The 15,933-nt window shown below is 34.6% G+C and overlaps 1 protein-coding gene across 3 annotated transcripts in view; it reads right to left on the reverse strand.

Moving 5' to 3' along the window:
* The window catches only part of LOC145269031 (ARF GTPase-activating protein GIT2-like), a 428,028-nt gene extending 421,910 nt beyond the window's left edge, over positions 1-6,118 (reverse strand). For all 3 annotated transcript variants that reach the window (XM_080124622.1, XM_080124621.1, XM_080124620.1), the window contains exon 1: positions 5,822-6,118. The gene's annotated coding sequence lies outside the window, so the exon portion shown is untranslated. The remainder of the gene's footprint in view (positions 1-5,821) is intronic.
* Between the last annotated feature and the right edge of the window lie 9,815 nt (positions 6,119-15,933).

Genomic DNA, 15,933 nt, shown 5'->3' on the forward strand with positions numbered 1-15,933 from the left:
TTTAATGGATCTAAAAGATTACGTTTTCAGAAGCGGTTTAAAAAAACGTTTTTCGTTTTTTTTTAGGGAGGTATTCAATTATAGAACTTGTATAGCTCTTGACATGTGCTTCTATAGTTTGATCATCTGTAGGAGTGTCAGAAGTCGCCATTACAAAAGGAGTGACAACATTTGATTAGACTCGCTGTGTTTCGAAGCTTATAACAACACGAATAATGTAATTTCAAACTCCTTTTTTTTTAAATAAAAGGAGCAAAGACCAAATTTTAAAATAAAAGGTTTAATCTAGGCACCGCCAAAAATGGCCGAAAAATCAAGTTGTTGTTTTTTAAAACGAAATTACATTTATTAAAATCCATTATTTCTGAGTAACTTTTTTTTTCCAGAAAGATAAAACCCTGAATTTTATCATATAGAAAACAGAATAATGTAAAACTTTTTCTTTTTAATTAAATTTTAAATGTTTAATTTTCCCCAAAAGTTTACAATTGACATTTTTTGTCTTGCACAAAAAAAACGTACATAAATATTTAAAAAAAAAAAAAAAAAAAAAAAAGAAGGTTTTTGAACTAATTAATTTATTTATTTGTTGTCTAACTAAGATTTAGGATGATTTTCTATGAGAATATGCAAAAATATTATAATATAAGTACCTGGATTTCAAATAATTCCACTTATTCATATAGGCAACCAGTTACTTCGCGTCGATCTAGAGTCTAGATCGACAATGTTTACGTTTGTAGTTGATAAAAAGCAAACTATGGAAGACTAAACAGGCCAAAAAAAACTTATTTTTCAGTGACGAAAATTTCAATGTATTATTAACACTGAGGCTGGCCAGTACCAGATGGGTGACCATCTGTATGAGTTTGGTTTATAATGTGTATGTGTGTGGGGGCCAGGCTCTCCAAAATGGGGGGGGGGCAATTTAAAGCAGAATAAAAAAAAATTATTTCAGCGCGTTTGGTCCACCGTAGTCGAAAGGCGGCAAACGTTTTCAAACGGGATCGAAAAAATGATGCTATTTTTAACACAAAGGGCACAATATTTATCGATTTTTTTTTGTATCGATTTTTCAAAGCATGCCCTGTTTAATGGTCATGCATTATTCGGCTCGCTAAAAAAAAAAAATTGTTAATCTATTTATCAAAGATTTTAAAATGGCTTTTTTCGTATAAATATTAAAATTTTTTTTTTTTTTTTTTGCTTAACTTAATTATATTACTTACCATATTCACCGAATTTCACACTTCAAAACTCAAAAGCGGGATAATTAAACACAATCGAAGTTCTGATATTCAGACGGCAAAATAAGGTATGCAAACAATTTTTTGTTTTTTTTTAATCTATAACTCTGTCCCTTACAACAACACAATATGTTGTGTTCAGTTTCAGATGATTATTTTAAGCATATTTGTACCCCCTCAAAACAAGTTGTAAGCAATATATATATATATATATAAATATCGTTTATGAAAAATAAGTACACTGTTATTAAGTTCATTCTTCTCTTAATAATCGCTGAAAATTTCGTATTGATCGGATAATTATCTGATTTTCGGAAGATTTTTAAAAAGACGGTCCGTCAAAAAGTACTTAACCTATTCTATTCATTACGTAGAAAAAAAAAATGGCTGCATCAGCGCGCGCATGCACTTTGTAAGCACTTCTTTTTAAAAAAGAAAAAATCATATTTCTATTAAAAAAAAAAAAAAAAAAAAAAAAAACTTTAATAATTTTGGAAGTATATTCCATAAAGAAATGAAACAACCCAATTTAAAAAGAGAAATTACGAATTTTTTTTATATTTTATTCGCAGTTTTGTGTTAGGGGTGCAAAAATTTCCCCGAAAATTCTGACACACCTAGTGCTTCTGCAGTTTAATTACACCACTGCCACAACAACCCCCAGCCCCTCCAATGTAAACAGAATTTGTGTGAAATATTAAACGATTTTTCTGCTCGGTTAATGTCGGCGCGTTACTTACAGAAAAAAAAAACAAAAAAAAACGGTTAATCAAACTACAGAAGCATCTTTTAAAAATATACAAGTTCTATAATTGAATATCCCCCTGAAAAAAAAAGTTTTTTGTAAACCGCTCGTGAATGAAATAATAACGTTATTATTTAAACAGCCATTCTTAACATAGGGAGGGGAGGGGAGAGTGTTTTGTACATATTCTGTACTTTAACCTTACAATTGAAAAAAAAACCAAAAAAAAAACCATAAAACTTTAATTAAACGTGGAAATATGATTTAAAAAAATAGCGCGGCTCTCCGCATTAGCACCAAAAAGCACATTAAAAACTACGTAACCACACAAAATAATGATTTTTTTTTAAACTTATTTCAAATCTCCGCTAAAGATTCCTCCGCGATGTGACAAGTCACTTTACTACACGCATACACGTGCGAACACATAAGAAAAGCGTTAACGAAGGCGGTGAAATGGCGCAAAATATTCATAGGGTTCAGGGGTTAATACCGTGCAAACAAATTTGCGACGGGTTTAAATGCCAGATTCGTTTTCAGCAGGGTCAATAACCTCTAAAATAAATAAAAAAATAAAAAAAACACAGAAACTAGAAAGATCGGCGTTGCGTTACAGTTAAAATAACCATTTACTAAAAATGGCACGATAACGTGAATGCATTGCATAAGTACAAAAAAAAAAAAAAAAGCACGGTCCGGAAAGTAGCGTAAAAAAGACAGTCCACCGAACACATTTTTCGAAATGTGACAGATTAGATACGCATATCGGGCTTGTATTAACAATATTATTTTTACCAAGATCATTGTGCTCAAGTTTTTTGTTCATTTTTCCAATTGTATTTGTTTCCTGTGAATAAAAAATTTAATATCTCAAAGTGTAGTATCTGTTCTTCAGATGCTGCGGCTTCCATTTCTTGTTCTCTTTCGGTGGAGGAGCACTGAGCAGTCCTTCACGACTGAGACAATTTTCTATTTTTGTACCTTTTCTCCACGTTAAAAGTCGACCCTGGTGTCTAACTGTCCTGTGGGGAGGCATTGTAAATAGGTACAATACACAAAGGCATGAAAAATTGTTATAATATATCTATATATATAACAATTTATATATATATATATATATATATATATATAACAAATAAATGTTATTAAAAGGAAAGATAACTTACTTTTCTACCTAACTCGATAAGTTTTCAGTGTTTTTATTTAATGTAAAATGTTTATTCGGTTCAAAAAAAAAAAAAAAAAAGAGCTGACGTACACGGAGGCCCCTCTAGCGAAATACGCATCGGCTCCGACACAATTCGTTTGAGGGAGCGTTTTTTATTCCAAAAATAGACAGAAGTTTGGTGGTTTTTTTGTTTGTTTGTTTTTTTTTGGAGGGGGGGGTGTATTTTTATTTATTTATTTTTTTTTTTTAGCTTGATTATTTTGTTATGTTTTTTTTTTGGGGGGGGTTATAGTTATAGGAAAATTGTAATAGAAAATAATTATTAAAATAAAAACAGTCGTGTTCTCGTCGATTAGGGTTTTTTTAAATCAAGAAAATAAAGGTACTCATAAAGGTTTTTGTTTATCGCCGCAAGTGCTAATCTGGACTTGCATCAATTTTCCTATAACTATACCCCCACCCCCACCAAAAAAAAAACAGGCAAACCAAAAAAAAATCCATGAAAAAAAAAAAAAAATTAAAAAAAATATAAAAACACGCCAAACTTCTTTCCTTTTCGGAATAAAGAACGCTCCCTCCCTAGAACAAACTGCATACAACATCGGAGCCTGGAGCCAATGCGTATTTCGCCTAGAGGGGCCTCATTCGTGTACGTCAGCCAAAATGAGTAATGTTGAACAAGAAAAGATGGCCACGATGTCTAAAGACTCGATAATCACTTTACAATAAGAAATAAAACAAAATGGTGGTAGAAACCCACCCAATAAATGTCATAACATTTATTTGGTGGGTTTCTACCACCATTTTGTTTTATTTCTTATTTTGGAGTGATTATCGAGTCTTTTTTGACAACTTTGTTCGAATCTATGTGCATAATAAAACAACCCCGCATATTTGCTAGTAGAAAAAAAAAATGGTGCTAGTGCATTTATTGATCCGCGCTATTTTTTAAAATAGTATTTTCAAGTTTAATAAAAGTTTTACGATATCTTTTTATTAAATTGTTAGGTGAAAGTACAGAATAGGTACACAAAAACACAATACCCTCCCATCCCCATGTTAAGAATGCCTTTCTAAATAATAACGTTATTTCAGTACAAATCACGCACGACACGAGTACCAAAAATTTTTTTTTTTTTAAATATATAGAACCCCCCCCCCCCACCAACGTTTTATCAAATCCTACACCTTCATAAATTTCAAACACGCATTTTTAGGGGGTAAGCACTCTCGTACAGGTCCACCAAAAAAAAAAAAAAAAAAAGGGAGCAAGATTCTTCAGGTCCGCGAAATTTTTGGTAAATTTTTTAAGACGTGCCCCCGCCCCGCGTATCATAAACATTCCAACCTCCCATGTTAAGAACGGCTTTCGGAATAAACACTCTCCTACCTCAAAAGCCGTTCTTAATATGGCGAGGTTGGGGGTGTTTATTCCGAAAGCCGTTCTTAACATAGGGAAGTTGGGGTGTTTATAATACGCTGGGGCACGTCATAAAAATGTAACCCCCCCCCCCACGTTAAGAACGGCTTCGGAATAAACACCCCCCTCAACCTGTTTTTAACATGGGGGGGTTATTCCGAAAGCCATTCTTAATATGGGGTGGGTGGTGGGTTATACTACGCTGAGGCAGGTCGTAAAAAAATACCTAATTTTTTTTTTTTTTGTAGCGGGGATGAGTGCACAAACTGCACAAGATATACCTCATTAGAACTGGAGTCCAGTTCAACTGGACAGGCCTAAAAATTATTGTACCTATTTACTATGCCTCCCCACGGGACAGAGTTAGACACCAGGGTCGTTTTTTAACGTGGAGAAAAGGTACAAAAATAAAAATTGTCTCAATCGTGAAGGATTTCTCCTCCACCGAAAGAGAACAAGAAATAGAAGTGCGGCATCTGAAGGACAGATACTACACTTTGATCTTGTCCCGAACGCCAAAAATTAATGTATAGAGAGTGAAATATCCATCCAGATGTCTCCCCTTGGATTTAATATATATATATATATATATATTAGTTGGTTGAAATTGTCCGGGGATGAAAATGCCCTGTGTCAAAATCTCCAAGGTCCAAGACTCCACCTACCATTTTAAAAACAAACCAAACCTTAATACACTACTGGGACGTAAATCTGAAATCTACATCCGCTATGTTTTTTGTGTTGTTTTCGTTTTAGGAAAAACAAAGTAAAGATTTATTTCCCCAATATTAGAAAACTAAAAAAAAATAAATAAATAAAAAATAATAAAAAAAAAAAAAAAACGGAGGAAAAATATGTAAATATTTAAGCAGTGGAATTCAATATGAAGAGACTTTGTTATTTCTGGATTGTCAAACGATCTCGCATCTAAATAAAATATTCGCTAAGTAATACAAAAATATATGTAGACATTGAGTAGGTAAATTTAACGCTTTATTTAAGTTCAGGCTTGTATTTTAATTTCTAAACAAAAAGTTGAACATTAGCCCTTGTACAGAAAAATTAATTTTTTAAAAGAATGTTTTTAAAAAAAAATATAAAGCTTTTTTCTTTCTTTCTTTTTTTTTTTTAAAGTAAACACGATTAAATTTATCCTTTACAGATCTTTAAAAACTATTTCATCTTTCCTCTCGTTTTTATTTCTTTTCATTATTATTATTGATTAAAATTTTTATACTCACTTTTTTCCGTCTTATTTTCTCTCCCCAAACGTTTGATTCCGAGGATGGAGGGGTTTAAGCACTTTCCCTAGGGCATCAAGAGGTAATCCCTAAAAAAGATGCCCCTAAAGATCCAACAAGAGTAACGTGGCCGTAATAAAACACAAAAACAAAACCCCTAATTGTTAGGGTCGAAGAACCCGTGAAGACCTGGAGGGGATGAGGCTTAGATGTTCTTTACTTAAAACTTCTTTAATCGAAGGGATCGGTCTTTCTACAGCTGCCATGCATACACTGCTAGCTTTAGTTTCGTATTACAGCGAATTATTAATTAATTTTTAAATTGTATTAACCATTATACTAATATATTAAACAAATATAACGTAAATAAATAAAATATTTTAATTCTACTTTCAATTATCCTAATTTAAAGTCAAAAGAATATATATAGTATACGAAACTAAAATAAGTACAACTCAATTAATTCGAGATAAGAAATTATTTAACACCAATATTTTTTATTCTGCAATGCTTAGTTTCGGATTAAAAAAATAATAATAAATTTCAAATAATTAAAAAAAAATCTAAAAAAATATAATTTTATTAAGTACATCTAAAATAAATCTATTATACATTTATTGTTATTTGTAATTGCAATGCTTTATTAATTACTTATTTTAATTACTAGGTTAAATCTGGTACTTTTTAGTTTCGTACGAAATCATTTCAGACGAACAAAACTAACAGGAAATTGACATTTCTCCCAAACAAAGAATGCGAATTATAATTTTAGTTCAATCGTACTATAGCGACTGTTGCAATATCTCACTAATTTCGTTTGCTTTTGTCCTCGATTAAAATGAATTATGAGTTTTAAATTGAGAAACTGATCTTTAACTAGAAAACTGTTGACATTACTGTTATTTTTAAAATTTATTTTTTCGTATTGTGATTTTGGATTTTATTGCTAATCCGGATTGGGGTTAGTATGTAGGTTAATGAAGAGTATTTTTTTACTTGTAAATTTTTCTTCTAAAAAAAAAAATAAATAAAGAGGGGTCTTATTGTAAATTAATGCTTTCCGCTAAATAATCCCGTCCAAAAAATGAGATTTTACTTTTTTAAGGCGATTACGTGCGCACATTCTTAAAGATACAGCGGGAAAATGCTAGAATGAGGATTATCTGTAATCACTCACTGTGAATTTTTAAATATGTTTTTCTTTCTGCCAAGTTTTTTTCTTTTAGGACGTTTAGTTTCAAACGTAACCGCCTAAAAAATTAGAATTTTGTTTGGAGAGAGTGTTAATCTATCAAATTTATCCCTCCAAAACTTTGTAGCAAAAAGAAATGTCCTTCATTAACTCTAAGTCCGAGTTGACAAAAGAAGTACAGGTGGAATGATAAAATTGTCGCCCTAAAAAAACATGATTCCATTTCCGTTTGATTCTTTTCTTGTTGCAGACCATCTACTAGTTGGCCAGTTGTGTAAAAATCTCAAAAGCGATAAGTCTTCTATCATATCAAAAAGTGACACAATGTTCAAGAAGCGAGATCGGAGATACGCCATTGTACAACTCCTGCTCTTTACCAATCCAAGTTATGAAAACAGGACCATTGCCAGCACCCTGAAAATGTATCGCTGGATTGCCATGAATAACAGGAAACATGGCCAGGTTTATGAAAACAGTTTCTGGCCACTGTTATAGTCTTTCGTATGGTTTCAAGTGAGGGTGAATACAGTGCCTAGCCTTCCCAAGTAGTCACGCCAGACTTAATGTTGCTTAACTTCGGTGATCTGGCGAGAAATATTGTGTCAACGTGATTGTGCCATACACACACACACACACACACACACACATACACACATATATATATATGCTTATTAATTATACATATAATACTCTCGTGACTGTTGATTGTGACATGGTATTTCTAATTTCTTAATTTCCTTCCCTTTATATGTTAACTAGCAGTTCAGCCCGGCTTTGCTCAGGCCCTATGCACTGTTCATAACTTTATGTGCATATGTACATGTGTATTAAAAAGTTTGACTCATGTCCAGGTAACCTACATCTAAAATTTCAAGTGTTTACATCCAAAATTCGTGGAGAAGTTTGGTAGAGTCTGCAGAGGTCAACTCTTTCAACTTTCACTCCTTGGCAGCCAAATTTTCGCCCCAAAATAGATTAAAAAGCTTGCTGTGTGTCTGAATATCCTTTATGCAAATTTTCAAATGTTTAGACCCAAAATTTGACTGAATAGTTTGCTAGAGATCACAAAGGTCAAATCTTTGGAACTTTGACCCCTTGGCAGACAAATTTTTGGCCAAAAACCGATTAAAAAGCTTGCCCTATATCTGAATACACTTTATGTAAAATTTCAAATATTTAGACTAAGAATTGACTGAGTAATTTGGTAGAGGCCACAGAGGTCAAATTTATTTTTAACTTTGACCCCAATTTTAACCCCTTAACATTCATTGTTTTGGGCTCAAATCAAGTTATTAAGTTTGATCCATGTCCATGTAACCTACATCTAAAATTTCTAGTGTTTAGACCCAAAATTGGTGGAGGAGTTTCATAGAGTTCTCAAAGGTCAAACCGTTGAACTTTGACCCCTTGACAGCCAAATTTTTGGCCAATAACCGATTAAAAAGATTTTCCCAAATCTCAATACCCCTTATGTCAAATCTTAAGTCTGTAGACTGAAAATTGACAGAGTAGTTTTGTAGTTAATTTTTGCAGACTCTACCAAACTTCTCCGCCAATTTTGAGTCTAAATACTTGAAATTTTGGATGTAGGTTACCTGGACATGAGTCAAACTTTTTAGTATATATATATACTAGCGGGGGTACCCGGCGTTGCCCGAGTGTTTGTTTCCGGGACGGGGGGGGGGGTTAAAAAATGTTATGGCAGGTAAGTAGGAAGGATCAAACCCGGAGTCATGAGTAAAAGTACGAAAATAAAGTGTGAAAAAAACAAAAAAAAAAAAACATCTGCAACGTTAACAGTTCGGCCACCAAGAAAAGTCCATTCCAGTTGTTTAGGAAAAAAAAAAAAAAAAACGACTACGGTAGGTCGGCGCGAACGTGAAAATATAATGTGAATTGTCCAGCACGCTAACCACTACGCCACAGAGCACTGCAGCTTAGTTTAGTGATTTTAAATAACTTCACATGAAAGAACTACGAAGCCAAACCAGTGTTCTCTTCTCAACTGTTCCTTGTGAACGATCCCCAAACGGTGTTAAGTGGTGGCAGGGGGAGGAGGAATTTATTAGAGAGAAAATATTTTACCACTTCCATTGATCTTAACCGATTTTGGCCGTGACTTCTCAGCAGAAAAAGTATAGAAATCTAAGATTATCGAGGAATTTTGCGAAATAATAAGCCTATAACACACCTCAGATATTGTTCTGCCGTTTGTGCATATTATATTTGCATGAAATATCTTGATTTTTAATCCTATTAAGGTCAAAATCCGACGAGAAAAAATGAGTTCATTTTATTTATATAGAGATTACCGTATCTTTCTGTTAAGTTACATTATTGTTTCAACTACCCGGCCGTTTATATATATATATATATATATATATATATATATATATATATATATTGTTTTCAGAAAGTTTTAGATGAGATAAGACATTGGTACCGTCGGTTTCAAATGTATATATATGCACATAAAGTTATGAACAGTACATAGGGCCCGAGCAAAGCAGGGCGGACCTTCTAGTATTATTATAAAGTTGTGATTTCAAAAGTAAAAAAAAAAGTATTTGTACATTGGTTTTTCAATTTTGACCCATTTTTGACCCCTTAAAAACTATTTTAACCAGCTAAAGACCCATAAAGGAACTGTTCATAAAAAATCCAATCATTTGAGGCCCCTAGCGCTGCACTGTGACTTTTAGTTTGATAAGCAGTGACTCCTTTGTAAAAATGTTGAAGTAGTCCTTCGAAGGGGGTTGAAACTGCTCTCCTTTAACAATTACAAGACGCCCGTCCAACTGCCTATATCCATGACAAATAGCACCCTACCTGAGAATCCTACCTTCAAACTCCTCGGCCTAACATTTGCGGGCAATATGGACTGGAACAAATACATAGAGGACATTGCAAAGACTGCTGCAAAGAAGGTGGGTTCTCTCTATCGAGCTAGAAGACTACTCACGCCTGAGAGTATCCCGTACCTCTACAAGGCCACCATTCACACATGCATGGAGTATTGTTGCCACATCTGGGCTGGTGCATCGACCACTAGTCTCTCACTCTTAGATAATGTCCAAAAAAAGCCAATCATTTGAGGCATCTAGCGCTCGTCTGTGACTTTTAGTTTCCGCGGAGATAGAGTTTGAAAATATGGAGACAGACAGACAGACATATAGCTTTTTATATATTAGGTGGGGGGGGGCTTCGCCTGGGCGAAAAATACGTTCAAATATGATATTTTAATTTGTCCAGATTTCGTAAATATTATTATAGTCATGATTTCAAAAGTAAAAAAAAAAGTATTTGGGTGCCATCAGCTAGAATCGAAACCGAAACTGTAGCATTCAAAGCTGGTGACGTTACCACTGTACCAACATGACATTCATATGAACTGCTTAAAAATTAAAAATCAAAAAAAACCATGATGAATGTACAAAATGTTTAACGATTTTTTTTCAATTTTGATCCATCTTTTTTCTTTTTTTTTTTTCACACAGTGATCACCACTTATCAAGGCCCGGAAGCCACTCAGGGATAAGGGTTATTGCAAGTACATTACGTTAGTGTGGAGATTTGATGAAGTGTTTAATTAAGGGGGCGGTTCATTAGGAATTTGTTAACGTTGGACTTGAACACATCCAAGTTGTAGTCAGGTGAGAAGCAGGCAGACGGAACAGAGTTCCACAGGCGTGCAGTTCTAAGAAAGAAGCTTTGTTCATGGAATCCACGTTTTGATTTAGGCGTAGATATAGAGTGGGGGAAATTTTCACAGAGGATTCAGCTAGACGGGTGTTTTTCGTGAAAGATTGGCAAGGGGGAACCAAAGATTGGAGTTCAGACGAGCACCTGCCATGGAAATAACGATAAAACAAGGATAGGCTCGCAACGTCTCTTCTGTGGGAGAGAGGTTGCAGGGTAGAGAAAAGGGCATCCCCCACTAAGCCACAAAGTCTATTTTGTACTCTGTCAAGGCAGGATAGGCTGATTTTAACAGCTCCTGCCCAGATATGGTTTTGGATGCATTAAAGGTAACCAGCCAGCCAGCTAGCCACGTCTTCCCCCACTGAACCACGCGCTCGAGATCAGAGGAGAGAGAATCAGAGAGAACTTTGTCATTTACAGCCTTTTACCTCTTAAAAATTATTTAAATCAGCTAAAAATGCATAAAAGAAAAATGCATAAAAAATCCAATCATTTGAGGCCCCTAACCCTAACCCTAACCCTAACCCTAGCGCCACTCTGCAACTTTTAGTTTCGGAAAAGATAGAGTTTAAAAATATGGACACAGACAGACAGACCGACAGGTATATAGCCGTTTATATATTAGACTAGCGGGGTGCCCGGCATTGCCTGGGTGTTTGTAGGTGTGTGTTTGGAAAAAGGATTAATTTATTGCTAATCGCCTCATGCACCCTTTCCGGGAAATACCGATGGTGGGGTGCCCAGGCATTTTTTGTAGACCAGGGTGTTTTTCCTCTAAGTCGCTGGCTTTTCAGATCCCCATTTCTTAACCTTGTGTTACATCTTACTGCTGCTGCAGGAGGGAGGCAATCATCAATCTCTTATCACATTTCGGCCACGGGCCTTTCAATTCTGAGTATAGATTAGCTTTTAAGATAGTGCGCATGTTGCTCGGGTGTTTCGAAGCAGGCAGGCAGGCAGGCTCGAACCTGTGACGCGAAGGCAGAAAAGAAAGTGAAAGAAAACCTGACATCTTACCGCTACGCCATGACGCAACAGGAAGTGAAAAGTGTTCAAATTTAGCGATCTCAATTAAAAAGTTGACTTGCAGAAATAGACAGTTAAGTGAATGAGTTCACGCAGGCAAAGAAATGAAGGTCTGGCTGCAGGCCAGTTAAGCCTCCTGCTTTCTTCCCTGTACTTGTTTCACCACGATGTTGGGAAAAACCAGCTCCCCCAAAAAAAGGGGAACTCTGGCAGTGTTCAAATGAATAGCAATTGTCTGATATGAAGGGTTTCCCCCAAATTGATCAAAGCTAATTGCCTTCTAGACATCCTGACAGAGAAGGCCAGGCACTGCTGTTTGCACCAATTAGTTTCGCTTTATTTATACGAGAAAGACAAACAAACGCATGGAACCAGGGATTTTTTTTTTTTAAAACTCGATCAAATAAAAGAGAGAGATGACGTACATTCACAAATCGGAGATATTACAATCTAGGGAGTATGAGGAAAGTTCTCAAAAAAAAGCCTTTCTTGGACATACAAAAACCTACGCGGATGTTTTACCTTTTATATATATATAGACTAGCCTGGGTAACCAGCATTACCCAGGTGTTTAGAGATGTGTGTTGAGCAAAAAAAAGTTGTAGTAGGCAGCCAGGCTCGAACCTGTGATGCAAAGGCAGAAAAGAAAGTCGAGGTGTGTGTAAGGTTTAGCAAAAATAAAAATAGGAGTAATAAACAGGCTTGAACACGTAATGTGGCAGAGGAAAAAGAAGTGAAAAAAACAAAATGTCTTACCGATGTGCCTACCATGGTTCTGACGTCACAGAGGGTCAAAATAACGCCTTTTATCACAGCCACCAAGATATAGAAGGCCTGTTAACTGAAAAATGCCTACAGGCAATGTAGATAAGTTTTGTCAAACTGTTACTGTCGATACTATATGACGGCATTTTCAAAAAAGAGCATTAAAACATGTTAAAAAAGAAAAGAAAGGAACCCAATTCGATTAATAATGAAAGTGAACCTTATCTATAAATATAAAAGCGAAAATGTATGTATGTGTGTTCGCTTTTTCTGTGTGTCTACAAAAGACTTTTTTCAGAGAAGCGGTCGGTCGGTTAACAACTTTTTAAAACTTTTTATATCACATACAAATCGTAATATCTCACAGTTAACAACGAAGCTCGCCTTTCTATTTAATTTGCTCGATTTCGGGAAGATAAATATTCAATATTTGTCGCTCACCGCATGTGGGTTAGTCTTTTTCCTATAACATCTTGGGGGGGGGCGAGGAAAAAAGCGTTCAGCAGTAAATGAAATCCCGCAGTCAAACTGACCTCATTAACTCATTAAAGCGAGCACCTGCTAAATCCAACTAATTAAATAAATTCAAACGTGTTTCCGTAAGCATCTCGCGGTGGGAGAATGGTTAACGTCGCACTTTTTTTTTTTTCACAATTTTGCCTCAAGGGTTCGGGTTTGATTCTCATACTTACTTTTTTTTTAACACCCCCAAACACCCGGGCAACGCTGAGTACCCTTTGCTAGTCTATAAATATAAAGGTGAAAATGTGTGTGTGTTTGTGTGTGTGTTCATCTTTTCTGTATGTCCGCCAAAGGCTTTTTTAGGGGTGGTTCTCTGCTTGCTCGCTCATTCTTATAACTTGCTATATGCTACACAGATCATAATATCTCACACTTTCGAAACATGGTCGTAAATATATTTTCTTACAATAACAACAAAATTTGCGCTGTGAATTTGTTTGCTGCTACTGCTACTGTCTAGACCTGGCAACCTCTCTCCCACAGAAGAGACGTTGGGAGCCTGCCCTTGTTTTATCGTTATTTCCATGGCAGGTGCTCGTCTGAGCTCCAATCCCTCATCCCCCCCTCGCCAATCTTTCACGAGAAACACCCGTCTGGCTGAAACTACTGTCAATAATTTTCCCCACTCTTTATCTGTACCTAAATCCAAACGTAGATTCCATGAGCAAAGTTTCTTTCTTAGAACTGCACGCCAGTGGAACTCTCTGCCGCTTGCCTGTTTCCCACCTGACTACAACTTGGACATCTTCAAGTCCAACATAAACAAACTCCTGACAAACCGCCCTCTTAAGTAAGACACTCTATCAAAACCCCCAATACTAATGATTACTACAATACTATCTCATTGATTACTGTACACGCAATAACCCTTATCCCTGAGTGGCCTTCGGGCCTTGATAAGTGGTGACCCCCATGTAAAAAAAAAAAAAAATATATTTTCAATTTTTAAACACTTATTTTCGACTAGTCAAAAATCCCTGGCCTCATGGTATGTCATCAGACTATTAACCTCAAGGCTTCAGGTTTGAGCCTACCTCCCTCCCAAAACTTTTTCGCTGTTTTCTTTTGTTTTTTTTAATTCAAGCCTTCTTTTTTGATCTACAACCCTCCCCAACACACACATGGGTACCCTCCTTCCCGTCAGGTTTGAGCCTACTCCCTCCCAAAACTTTTTCGCTGTTTTTTTTTCTTCTTCTTCGTTTTTTAATATTTGTATTCGAGCCGACCTTCCTACCGAAACTTTTTTTTTCTTTTTTGATCTAACCCCCACCCTCCAACACACACACCTACAAACATGCCGGGTACCCCCCCCCCCGCTTCAATATAAACTATAAATATTATCCACGTAAAATTACGTAATTTGAAAGCAAAATACAATCTAATACTGATCAAACTGAATTATGAATTATGCATTAAAGGAACAAACAATTAAACACAAACAATTCTTGGCCTTTGGGACAAGATCACAGTGTAGTATCTGTGTTCTGATGCTACAATTCACCTTTTCTGTCCTCGGCCGGTGGAGGAGAAATCCTTCATGACTGAGACAATTTTTTTTTTCCTATCCAAAGTGCCCCTTATTGGGGAACTGGATTTCTCCTCACAAGATTATATGTTGAAATATTTAAATAATTATTACTTTTAATACAAAAATTATGTTTAAAGTTTTTTTGTTTTTTTTTATATTCATTTTTTCCCATGTTTTTCATCAAAATGTGTAGCTTATTTTCATCAGTTACATGGTTAGGAATCCTATACTCCTCTATAGTCTTCATCTTCATATCAGTGCAGAATACATGAATACGAAAATGAAGTTCACATAACTACTAAAAGACAATCATACCATGATGTGAACATTGGTTAAAAACTAAGAAAATATAATAAAAATCTACAATATTAAATCAGGGTAGTGGTGAATTTGGGAGGGGGCATTATTATTATTATTATTATTATTATTATTATTATTATTTCACTCATAAGAGTTGTCTCACAGGCCATCATCAGTGATCGCTCACTGGCAGTAACCTGTGGTATCCATTGGAGACCGAGTGACAACAAGTCTCCCCAGATTTCCAATATTCTCCACCTCTTGACCACTCGTGCAGATGATTGCACGTTATCGCAACAGCCGTTTGCCATTGATTTCTCGTTGGCATCGGCCATTGGTGTTTCCTGGGGTTTGGGTGACAAAATGCCTCTCAAAGGTACCAGATTTTAACTGCACACTTCCAGTGGAGATCTGGTTAATACTCTCCCACCTTGGACTTTCCATCCTTCCTGACCCTTCACAACTAGTTGGTGTCGCGCCAGTCGATGTCATGTACACCAGTTTTTTGTTTTATTTTTGCACTTTACGGGGAACGTGGACTCTGCGTAAACGGGTTTTTATTTAATGGTTGCTCCCTGAGGTTTTTTTCACTTTCTTCGTATATATCTCGTACATTTTTTTTGTAATCAAGCGTGTATTTTATTTTTTGAATTTCTTTTATTTCTTTAATTAAATTTGATTCATACTTTTATTACGTGCTTGTTTTTATTTTATTTTAATTTTATTTTATTTCTTTTAATTTATTTTCTTTTAATTTCTTTTATTTTTATTTTATTTTTATTTTATTTTTATTTAATTTTATTCATTTTAATTTATTTTATTTTTATTTTTATTTTATTTTATTTATTTTATTTATTTTTATTTTATTTTAATTTTATTTTATTTCTTTTAATTTATTTTGTTTTAATTTATTTTATTTTTATTTTATTTTATTTCATTTTTTATTTTATTTTAATTTAATTTTATTTATTTTAATTTATTTTGTTTTAATTTATTTTATTTTTATTTTTTTTAATTTTATTTTAATTTTATTTTATTTATTTTAATTTATTTTAATTTATTTTATTTTAATTTATT

This window comes from Euprymna scolopes, chromosome 45 (assembly GCF_053919585.1).
Source record: "Euprymna scolopes isolate OS-2025 chromosome 45, ASM5391958v1, whole genome shotgun sequence".
NCBI classification, from domain to species: domain Eukaryota; kingdom Metazoa; phylum Mollusca; class Cephalopoda; order Sepiida; family Sepiolidae; genus Euprymna; species Euprymna scolopes.